The sequence below is a fragment of the Conger conger genome, chromosome 10, assembly GCF_963514075.1.
Source record: "Conger conger chromosome 10, fConCon1.1, whole genome shotgun sequence".
In the NCBI taxonomy this organism is placed as follows: Eukaryota; Metazoa; Chordata; class Actinopteri; order Anguilliformes; family Congridae; genus Conger; species Conger conger.
The window spans coordinates 22,394,335-22,406,011 of NC_083769.1; the positions used below are offsets into that span (position 1 = coordinate 22,394,335).

Sequence of the window (11,677 nt, forward strand, 5' to 3'; positions counted from 1 at the left end):
CTCTTCCCTGGCGAGCCTTCATCTGAGGGTTCCCAGCTGTGCACAGACTCAAGGGCCAAAGAGATAGACCGAGAAGCATGAGAACGAGCCCGGGGGTGAGACTGGGAAACTTTTCACCCGAGATGGCGAACTATGGCTTCTCAAGACGCCAGCAGCCAGGCTCCACAGGGCTCAGCATGACCTTATGGTATTAGGCTATATTTTGATGGATTCATTGTCTTGTTATAGATGTTTATATGTACAGAATTTGTCCTTTGGCAGTAGTGTGTAAGTTATGGTGCATCTGTAGTCAATGCTCTGGGGATGTTTTTAGCCCTGTCTGGTGGTACTGCTCAAATTAATTGGGTGAATGCACTCATTTTTCTCCAATATTCTGTGATTCTCTGGGGTACATGACTGCATCAGCTCAGAGAGAGAGAGAGAGAGAGAGAGAGAGAGAGAGAGAGAGAGAGAGAGAGAGAGAGAGAGAGAGAGAGAGAGAGAGAGAGAAAATTGACAGTGAGATCATTCTTTCATGCCTTCATCACAGGACACGGAAAAAAGAAAGAAAAGTAACGCCAAAAGATAACAGGATTTAATAACATTCGTTGTAATAACATTACCTACTTAGTTTCCAAAATGAATATAAATATCACGAACTCTTGGCCACAATATTTCCTCGGTGCACATAATGGAGACTAATCTGTCATGAAGTTATAGAGATGGTTTTGAGGAAAAATGCAATGCACTATTCATAGACACGAGGCTAAAGGGGAAGAAAGAGCCAGAGAGAAAATGAAGGCTATGTCCGCAACAGGAAAACAGCGCAAAGAACACATTCCAAGTAGACCCCGTCAGACAATGAGGGGAGGGACGATATCGTGCGCTTAAAATATGTAATCTTACTTTGAAATCAGGAACACCGCAAGTTTAGGTCGGTACTCGTTTAGATATAGCCCGGAGACGCCAGCGAGGATTGTTAGCCTTTTTTTGTCGTGCGGAAGGCGACCAGTCCGGCTCCAGAGAGGCTCATGTTCGTGTTTTTGTTTTATCAACGAAAGATTCAGTCTGTGATACATCTGAAACTTATGACATTCACATCAGCACTTCGGATGTGACCGGACGTTATGTGTCAGACATATTTGGGAGGTAGTACTTTCTATCCAAATACTTTTTGGCTCTGTTCTTTTTTTTCAGTTGATGACAATGAAACAAGCGACTTAACGTGCCATTAACTGCTTTTTAATTAGTTATAAACATCAACAGATAGCCTACTCGTGAATCGAGCCGCGTCGTAGTAAAAAGCACTTAACTCTGTGGGGAAAGGGAAAAAAAATGCTACCGTCCTCTGGAAATGATTAGATAAGCAGTTTTCATATATTAAAGTACATAGTCCATTCCGTGTTTTTTCGTTACTTTATTTTGTTTAGTTGTTCCCGACTTCAGGAAAGCATTAGGACTTACGCCGCTTCTTAACATGGGACATGTGTGGCGTATTTCGGAGCTGCCGGACGCTTTGGTGACTTCGTGAGGAAAGCGAGAGGAACGTACAGCTTTCTGTTGAAACCAGAGAAAATTGAACAAAATTGCAGGTAAACAATGTTATTCATTTTTTTCAGCGGGGCCAACCCACAGCGTATGTTTGATGTGCGTATTAAAACGAAGTAGATTTTATATTAGTGTAACTAGGTACTTTAACATAGTCCCTCGGCTGGTTTTCAAATAGCTACATTTGGTCCGGTGGAAATAACATAGTTGATTCCATTTGCAGTCATTTGCACTGATTGGCGCGAGCAAAATCCCGAGTTGGAGCAGAAAGCCTGCGGACACTCGCTCCTTTAAGGGAAATAATAGCTGAGATATTGATTATATGCATTAGTAAATATAATTTTATAAAAGCAAAGAAAATAATTGAATCACAAAAAAATACAACTAAAGTGTAGCTTGTAACATGTTTGATTACTTTCATCCAGTACTGTATTGCTAAGATATGTTATGATGTTCTATGTTCCGTCAGTGCCATGTCATAACTACTGCACCAAAGGTAATCAACCATTTGCAAAATAAAATTGATTTTTATTGATTAGGAATATTGACTGATTCGTAGCTGATATTACCAGTGTCAGTACTAGAGGTCAAAGGACGGTTGAATGTAGATTATAATAATATTATAACATCTCCTCACACTGGATGAGATCTTCAGCCTTTGACTGTAAACCTATCATTTAAAAAAAATGGATTGGAGTATAGTGCACATAGTGCATGTGTCAACATAGCAGCATGTGTGATCATGTTGCTGTTTCACACCTCAAGATATTAATTTAACACTGCATGTATCATAACTGCTGTCGTGAATGCAGCAAATGTTTACAGGATGTTTTGGACTCAACACTGATATGCTCCCAAGTCGCTACCCAGCCCTGAAGCACCTTGTGGGCTGAGAGCACTTACGGATTTTGTCGCACTTCTGACTCAGCAGGGGTGCTTTGACCTTCAAATCAAACAGAGAGTCTTCAAGAAAAGCCCAGACACCGAATGACTGGTCAAGGAAAACTTGGTCTCATCCAACGGTCTGATGAAGTGGCCTTGTGGCTATTCTGAATGGTGCTTTTTTAAAGTTTGTTTGGCTGAACACCCTGGAAGACCCTTGGAATCCCATTACTTAAATATGTAGAATGTCTCCAACATCCCAGCACTGTGGAAATAATACCTGTTTCTGTCACCACCTGGACTGAGATTCATATGTGTTATGGGACACAATACACCTGTCACTAAGGGCAGTTCCTGAAGTGTATAATAAATGAGCTTACATTTTACAGCACCAAAAACCAAAGCAATTCAAATTATTTTGATTGAGCATAAATACCCCAATCCTCACACTTAGCAATGTTAACTATTTAGCAAGGCAAAATGACAACTGGATGGTCAATTACCAATGTCACCATGGTGAGAAGAAATCTTTCTACCCGGATAACCCGTGCCCTAATTGGCCAGTGTCACAGATGGTTTGACACTGAATCCTGAAACCGGGAAGCAGTAGCCCTTGTGGAGTGCAACTTTGACATCAGTCTGCATTGAACAGAATGGTGGCTGATTCTCGGAACGGTCCTCTGATTCAGAAAAAATACTTTAAATACAAGTTTTACCTTATAATTCTTGACGTCTGTGATATGCTTTTGGTCCATTAGCCCATAATGTTATGATCAGAGTACTTAGGGAAAGGCATTTATCCAGGATATACATTGATTTATTAAGATGCCTACAAAGATTCCTTCATTCAAGTAATCTGTGGAAAACATCGCACTGTTGAAATTCCCCTCTGAAGTGCATTGCAGCAGGCTGCCCTTGGGCAGAGTGAACTTTGTACTTGTGATAAATCAATGGTTTAATTACCTTTGCCAGTGTGCCCAACCTAATGTAACATCGCTAAATTCCATAGGGGGCAATGCTAATGATGTTCAAATATCCTGTAGACAAGAGTCTACAATTATGCACATGATTTCTGCATTTCTATGAGAAGCATGATGGAGAAATCACTTGGACGGATCAATGCCTGAGAACTTTCACTGTTAAATGGTGGCTGAATAGAAGAAGCAGGTTGATGAGAGTGCTAAAAACGACTCACAAGACTGTACTGAATGGATTCCTCACACCTCCCTGTGGTTATGGAGTTGGAGGCAGTAAAGTAGCACTGCCTAGAGCAACATTTGCCTGTGTTCAGTTTTCATGGCAGTAACTGAACCATGAAACCATACAAGCAGTGAGTCAAGCTTAAATACACAAACAGAGCTTGGCATTATCGTGCAAATAGACAAAATGGAGGATAGAGTGTTCCAAACTGTGAATGGATTTACACTGCCGCCAAATTATCCCATTTACTGAACACGCTTAAAAACGAGGACCAGGCAACGAGACAACTGGCTAGAGCTTTGCTGTTTTTGGATCTCCCTCTGTGAAAGGTCCTAGTACTAACAAACCAGACTGAAAACAGCTTTCAGACTGAAATTCAAGCTTTGGTGCTTGATGGCCTGTCCAAAAATAAAGCAAGGCAATTGGCTAGGTAGCGGAGACCATGGCTCAACCACTCAAGTCACTTTTTAGGTTTTTTTATGCTTGCGTATATTTCGTCATAAAACTGCATGTGACACACACCATGGGCCCCTAACTGGCAGTGTACAAAAATATAATTTTTGAGAACATGATGCCAACATGTGAAAAATACTTTTACTTAGTATTTTACTAAGGTTTCAAATGAATCAAACTAAATATATGAATTGAATAAAAAATGTATTTCACCAAAATCAAGATTTCATAATTATTGCCACCGCTGGTTTAGTACTTGGTGCATCCACCTCTGGCAAGGACAGCATGGAGTATTTTATTGTAATAGTTTAAGGTTAACATATTTGGAGGGATTTAGGATCATTCCCCTATGTAGATCCTTGCATGATCCTTCACATTCTTGGGTTTGCGCTTATCTACTGCTCTTCAGTTCAGCCCACAAGTTTCTGCCCTCTTCAGTTCAGCCCACAAGTTTCTGCCCTCTTCAGTTCAGCCCACAAGTTTCTGCCCTCTTCAGTTCAGCCCACAAGTTTCTGCCTTCTTCAGTTCAGCCCACAGGTTTCTGCCCTCTTCAGTTTAGCCCACAGGTTTCTGCCCTCTTCAGTTCAGCCCACAGGTTTCTGCCCTCTTCAGTTCAGCCCACAGGTTTCTGCCCTCTTCAATTCAGCCCACAGGTTTCTGCCCTCTTCAGTTCAGCCCACAGGTTTTTGATTGGATTCCGGCCTGGCCCCTGAGACAGCCATTGCAGAACATAGATTTTGTGGTCACAGAACCATTTCTGTGTGGATTCTGAGGTATGCTTTGGGTCATTGTCTGGTTGGAAAGTCCACCTACAGCTAAGGTTCAGTCTCATGGCAGAGGCAACCAGATTCTCAACCTTGGTCTCAACACTAATCACCTCATCCTTAATGTGAGGAAGACTCAGGAGATGATCTTAGACCCCAAGCTAGTGGGGGAGCATAGTTCTGTAGTGATTCATGATGAACCAATTACTCAGGTCTGCTCATACAAGTATCTGGGTGTTCATTTAGACAACACATTCAGCTGGAATACACATTTGGAGAGTCTGTGCTCACGTCTCCAGCAGAGACTCTACTTTCTTCGTAGACTTAGAGTACATGGCGTAGACAACAGGATTATGTTTATTTTTTATCAAGCTGTGCTAGAGAGCATGGTCAGGTATGGGATGTCAGCATGGTATGGCAACCTGACAGTAAAATTAAAATCTAAGCTGATGCGTCTAGTACAGACTGCCATGAAGGTCATGGGGAGGAAGGAACAGCAGTCCCTCCAGTCCTTCTATGAACAGTCTGTCTCTAGTCAGACGCAGAGAATACTGTCTGACCCATCCCATGTCCTCCATAGTGAATATGAGCTCTTGCCCTCAGGCAGACGGTATAAGGTACCTAGATGGAAGCTTAACCGGTTTAGATATTCGTTTGTGCCTACTTCCATCAGAATTTTAAATACTGTATAGTTTGTTAGATAGTGTCATGTGTGTTTGTTAGATAGTGTCATGTGTATTCAAGAGATGGTGCAATATATGGGATGGTGCAATATAAGGGTTGGTGCAATACAGTATATGGGATGGATGGTGCAATAGAAGGGATGGTGCAATATATGGGATGGTGCAATATAAGGGTTGGTGCAATACAGTATATGGGATGGATGGTGCAATAGAAGGGATGGTGCAATATATGGGATGGTGCAATATAAGGGTTGGTGCAATACAGTATATGGGATGGATGGTGCAATATAAGGGATGGTGCAATATATGGGATGGTGCTATATATGGGATGGTGCAATATGATTAACGTGAATATGCAAGACTGTTGTTTGTGATTGTATGTGTTCTTTTTGTAATGTGTTGTCGGTTATCTTCTTTGTAGAGCCATTGATAAGCTGTATGTAGCCATGAGTCCAAGACAAATTTCCCTAAGGGACTTTAATAAAGTGTATCGTATCGTATCGTATCGTAACCAAAACTGCCTGATACATTATACCATATCTTAACCAGTGCCCCTGGACCTTTGGAATTCCAGGGGTACTGGTTAAGATGTGCTAAGATATGCTAAGAACAGCCCCAAAACATCAGTAACCCTCCGCCATATTTCACTGTGGGTATGAGGTGTCTCTCCTTTTATGCATCTCTGTTTTGATGCCAAACATGTCGATGCTTTATCTGATCAAAGTTCTGATTCTCATTCTGGTCTCATTTGATCATTAAAATTATGATTTAACAAAAGTGATCTGGTCAGTTTTTATAATCTGTTTGAAAACTATGACACATGTAGTTAAGTAGTTACACGTTTTTAGACATCCCTGACATAAAAAAATAAAAATTAATAATAATAATAATAACTTTATTTGTATAGCCATTTTTGAGCATACAGAACAAAGTGATTTACAGCAGTGAAAAACTAAATACCATAAAAATAGGCACAATCCCTCAAGAGATAACACATTACTTTTTAAGTAATTTCAATTTGAATAGACAAAATAGACATGGTATGAATAAATAATAACTAAATATTTTTAATTGGATTAATTCTATTTCCCACAGAACCGAGGGGAAAAAAGGAAATACTAGCCTAAGCCTGATAGTACACAAGGTGAACAACTCCCCAGTGCGGAGAAAAACCCTCTTCCCGATGGGAAGAAATCACAAGAGGATCTTGGCTGTAGAGGGGTGCCCATCCTCCGCGGGCTTAAGGTTCAGTTAGTGTCCACATAGAGGAATGTAAATACGCAGTTCAGAGGGTGGTGGGGGGGGGGGGGGGGGGGGGTTCAGTAGTAGGACCAGGATGTTGGCGGATGAGGATGAAGAGGAGGGGTAGGACAGCAGCGGACTAGACCTCAGAGCGGTCTATGAGGACCCCGGGGGAGGCTGGAGTCCCAAGAATAAAAGAAACGGAGAAAGATTAGGTACTAGAGCAAGGTTTAGAGGCATCTTGAGTGCAAGAAAATACTGTATGACCCTGCGTGACATCGCTGACACAGACATTGTGAAATGTCTGGAAGTGAGTCCTCGGATAAACGGAGCAGAGGACTACAGGGAAGCCTGAGAAACACATGACTGCTTTTAAGCGTTTGCACTCAGGAGATAAGGCAGTGAGCAGGTTACGGCCAGAAAACAAATCTGCGGGAAAATGCGTGCGTCCTCTTCTGTATGCTACCCTGATGCACAGGCCAAGACGGCTTCCAGGACCTTTCTGCTGATTCCACCTTGGCTGTGGGCACGGCGTTCCTAGGGGAAGCCAAGCAGTACACCGGTTTCCCAAAATCTCTTACTCACCTCTCTCAGAAGTGAGGTCCACTGCCTGTGCCTAACTGTATTGTTTCTATGAACTTTTTCATGAGTTTTTTGGCAGATCTTAATTTCTGCCAAAAGATAAATAAAGTATGGCATCTGTGCTATGTGAGTATTTTCATTCTGCAGGGAATTCGTGCAATGGGGAAGCAAGGTGGGGTTCCAGTTCATACTGTATACTGCCAGCCTTAACTGCTGGCAGTATTCAAACAAAACCATGCTACCTGCCTAAGGACTGCAATATGAAAGACATTGTAATTTGTCATGGCAAATACACCTGCTTTACCCTGACTCACCTGAGCTTGTGAAAAAACCTACTGCCTCCTTTATCAGTGGTTGATCAATGTGTGTGTGGCCTTTCTGGAGAAAAGCCGCATAAAGACATTTAAAAAAGCCATCAGTCTCACCTGAGGGTATAGCTCAACTGCAAATGAAATTGCGTCGGTTGAAGGTGAGCTATTCTCATTTCTGTGATTTAGTGGCAGGGAAAACATGTACTTCTTTTTGACTGAATAAAACAATAATAATTGTTCTAACATCCTTTACCTATGGGCACCTTTATCTTTGTGTCCAGGAGGAATCTCACGATGCTAGGGCCATATCCCTCTGGGCAGGTCAAGCATCCAGATCCAGAACTCAGTGTTTCTTCTCTCCATTACTGCCGAGTGGTTACTGAGCACTGTGTGCAGACCAGGCTGGGATGTCTGGATATTGCCTTTGGATTTGGATGAGTCACGTGACTGTCCTTGGGCACAGGGCGTGTGAGTGGAGATTTGGGGAAGTGAACATGACTGATGTGGCATTTCCCTTTCTTTTTTTGTGTGGAGAATTTTACAATCAAGGCCAGCAAATAGAACTAATAAGACGTGAACAGTTTAACCTCGTGATCTGCAGACCGGCCTCTGACATTCTCCTGCTGACTGTGCATCAGTCATCAGTCTGCTAGGCCGTAGTTGTAGACAGACCAAGCCGGTCCAAATTGGAGACCCAGCCGAAAGCCTTGTTGATGATTTTGAGATGATACTGAAAACCCGGAGCAGCCGTAGTTTTCTCTGAAAGGGCCCAGCCTCCTGGAGTGCAGTGTCCCTGTGCCGGCGAGGTATGGTTCAGGGCAGAGGGCACAGTAGCTGCAATGCATTCTGGGAAGGGTGACTCCTGCGTGAACCACACTGGCATGCCATGGCACACCACCCACAGTGCGGCAATGGGAGGGGCAGAAATCTGATTCCAGGGGAATGGGGGGGGTTGAGCAACAATGAGTCTCTTTTCCCAGGGGTCACTGGCCGTTTAGCAGGGTTGGGTTCCTACCCTGAGAGCGGGAAGCGGGGGGAGGAAGTGTGGTGGAGCGGGCGGCGATGGGCGTCACGGTCCCGTCTGCACCTCCAGTCCGGAGCGCTTTGGGCTCCCGGTCGGGGGCTGGGGCGCCCTCTGTTGTTTACACAGGATGACATCAAAGTGAGATTGGCATCTCTGCCGAGTACAAAGGGAGTGTGTCGGGCGGTTCGTAATTAGCGCGCTGCTGTTGCTGGGCCAGTGTAATGCGGGCAACAGCGATATCCTGCTGTGATGGGGTCCATTTTGGTTCTGCTGTTTGGCTTTGTCAGTCAGACTGCAATTGAGACATGAGCACAGCATCTCAAAATTGTTTGTCTGTTTCTGTGTCATCATTTCAAGTCATAATTTATTTAAAGTGCCTTTCACAGTCTCAACACACTGTACATTTAAAAACGTAGGTTTGTGGGCAAATGTTTAGTTTGCTTTTAAAAATATTAAAAGAAATTGCATGTTACTTTGATGGGAGAAGAGCAATCCAAAGGTAGGGAGTTTTTTTTTCATCTAGGGAGTGTGTATCAGTGATGTGACTTTTGAGGCCTTGAAACTGTAGTGTGTGTTGCATTGCAGGTGTGTATTTTACTGTCTGTCCTAAAAGTGCTGTGTACTGTAATGTCATCAGTTTGGTTACTTTCTCTTACCGGCATTAAGGATTATAGAGAAGTGTTAATTTAGCAGTTAATGGAGTTAATACGAGCCAGGAAATGTCTTGGAATATCTCAGGTTCTTTTTAACATTTTTGCAATGAGGTAATTATCATTTGCTCACATTTTTAGTGAATGGCTGATTCTCACAAAAAGAAATCTGAAATTGATCCAAGCAAAGAAAAGAGATGTTATTTCTTAAAACTGCACTCTCATTGATTCTGCCGGAAGTCCAAAGTCCAAATAATGACTGATTTCCTGTCCGGTAAGGAAAGCATACGTGGCTGACAGGACAAATACAGATGCAGTAATTTCAAGATACATTTAGTCTTTGATTTTGTGGGTGTGAGTTACTTGGGGAAAAAAGCTGATAACCCATTTTGTGGATAATTTGTTGTTCTTGTGTTAAATGTTCCTTCCATTACTGCTGCCTGCTGAATATGGAATGCAATAATCCGCACAATGCATGACATTTTTATTAATTTCTCAAAGTGTTTATTTTCCATGTTATTCAACTATGTGTAGGTTATCAACATTCAGTGACCTCGGAGAAAGGAGTATGAAAATAGATTGTTATGTAATGGTTTTACTAACCAAATCTGCTAAGAAAGGCAAACTACACACAGACTCTTGCACACTAGTGTAGCCTGAACACACGTACAGCCACTGAGCACACACACACAGCCACTGAGCACACACACTCAGCCACTGAGCACACACACTCAGCCACTGAGCACATACACACAGCCACTGAGCACACACACAGCCACTGAGCACAGTCACTCAGCCACTGAGCACAGTCACTGAGCACACAGCCACTGAGCACACACACAGGCACTGAGCGCACACACAGCCACTGAGCGCACACACAGCCACTGAGCGCACACACAGCCACTGAGCGCACACACAGCCACTGAGCACACACACAGCCACTGAGCACACACACAGGCACAGCGCGCACACACAGCCACTGAGCGCACACACAGCCACTGAGCACACACACACGCCCTGTCATCCGAGTTGCGTGACCCATGGCAGCGCAGACCTAAACAAAGAGCAGACCCGAGTCTCAGGCTGACTAGCCAGGCGCGGACCCTCAATAGCAGGAAGTAAAGCCATCAATATTTACAGACAGGCTGCCCCCTCCTCCCCACAGCCAGAGTCCTACAGTGCTGTTTAAACCCCCCAGCCCCCAGCCCCTAGCCCATCCCCACCGCCCACTCCTAAGTGCTGCAATTACAAGGCAGGCAGACTGGCTGGATCCTCAATCCATGTTGTTTTTATGTTCATAACTTCCTCTGTTTTTGGACCGGGGGCACTGGGATACGCTGTTTTCTTAGCAGTGGACTTTAGGTAAAGATGCAGAGTCAGCCAGCTGAACAAACATCTCCGGGGGTGGGAGTTTGGTGCCAAAGTGACTGTGAGGGGTATGTCCGAAGGAGTGAAAAGCAAGGAACGAAGAGAGAGAACACAGAAGAACAGAGAATGTCACAAGTATAGTTTATTGAGTAGAATCATGTTGCAAGTGAGATCCAAGGCTGAATGTCAACCCATACATTGGGCAAAATTATTGGCACCCTTAATTAAAAAAAAAAGGCTAATCTAATAAACAGCATGGATAAGGATCTATATGTTATGTTCAAACATATACGGTACACTTTTATTTCAATACATTTACTCTCAATTTTTTTTTACTTCTCTTTTTTTTTTAGTAATCTTAATTTTTACTGAAAGCCACACGTGCCAAAATGCACTATTTAAGGTCAATGGCATAATTAATTCAGTACCAGGAAATCTTGACAGAAAATGTGGTTGCCTCTGCTAGGAAGCTGAGACTTGGTTGTAAGTAGATTTTCCAGCAGGAAAATGACTCCAAACACACATCAAAATCCACATCGAAATGGTTAAGCAAAAACAACACCCATGTTCTGCAATGGCCATCCCCTGTGGTCTGAACAAAAGAAGGGGGTCCAGAAGCACAAACCTAAAGATATCAATGATTCTGGAAAGTTCTGGAGCCCGCTGTAAGGATCTCCTCACGTGGCCCAGGGTTCATCTCTATCTGTAGCCCTCTTTGCTTTCCCCTATTTGATTAAAGAATACATTTATGAGGGTGGGCTCTCTCCTTTAATGATTTGTAATTCAAATAAAATTGACATTTGCGGAAAATGACAGAAAATTGTAAAAGAGGTCTTTAATGTTAGAATACAGGTTTTATTTTTTTATAGAGTTTTTTTATTGAATCTGTTGTTTTGCTCAAACATTTATCCAAAGCAACTTACAATTGATTAGACTAAGCAGGGGACAATCCTCCCTGGAGCAATGCGGGATTGAAAACTGTGCAAATCTT

General features: G+C 43.0%; 1 protein-coding gene across 3 annotated transcripts in view; it reads left to right on the forward strand.

Moving 5' to 3' along the window:
- Window positions 1–897: 897 nt before the first annotated feature.
- acvrl1 (activin A receptor like type 1) overlaps window positions 898–11,677 on the forward strand; it is a 24,939-nt gene continuing 14,159 nt past the window's right edge. The window contains exons 1-2 of one of the 3 annotated variants that reach the window (XM_061258828.1): window positions 898–1,128; window positions 1,410–1,571. The gene's annotated coding sequence lies outside the window, so the exon portion shown is untranslated. Of the gene's footprint in view, window positions 1,572–11,677 lie in introns of all 3 variants that reach the window. The other 2 variants (XM_061258829.1, XM_061258830.1) reach the window with 2 other exon arrangements.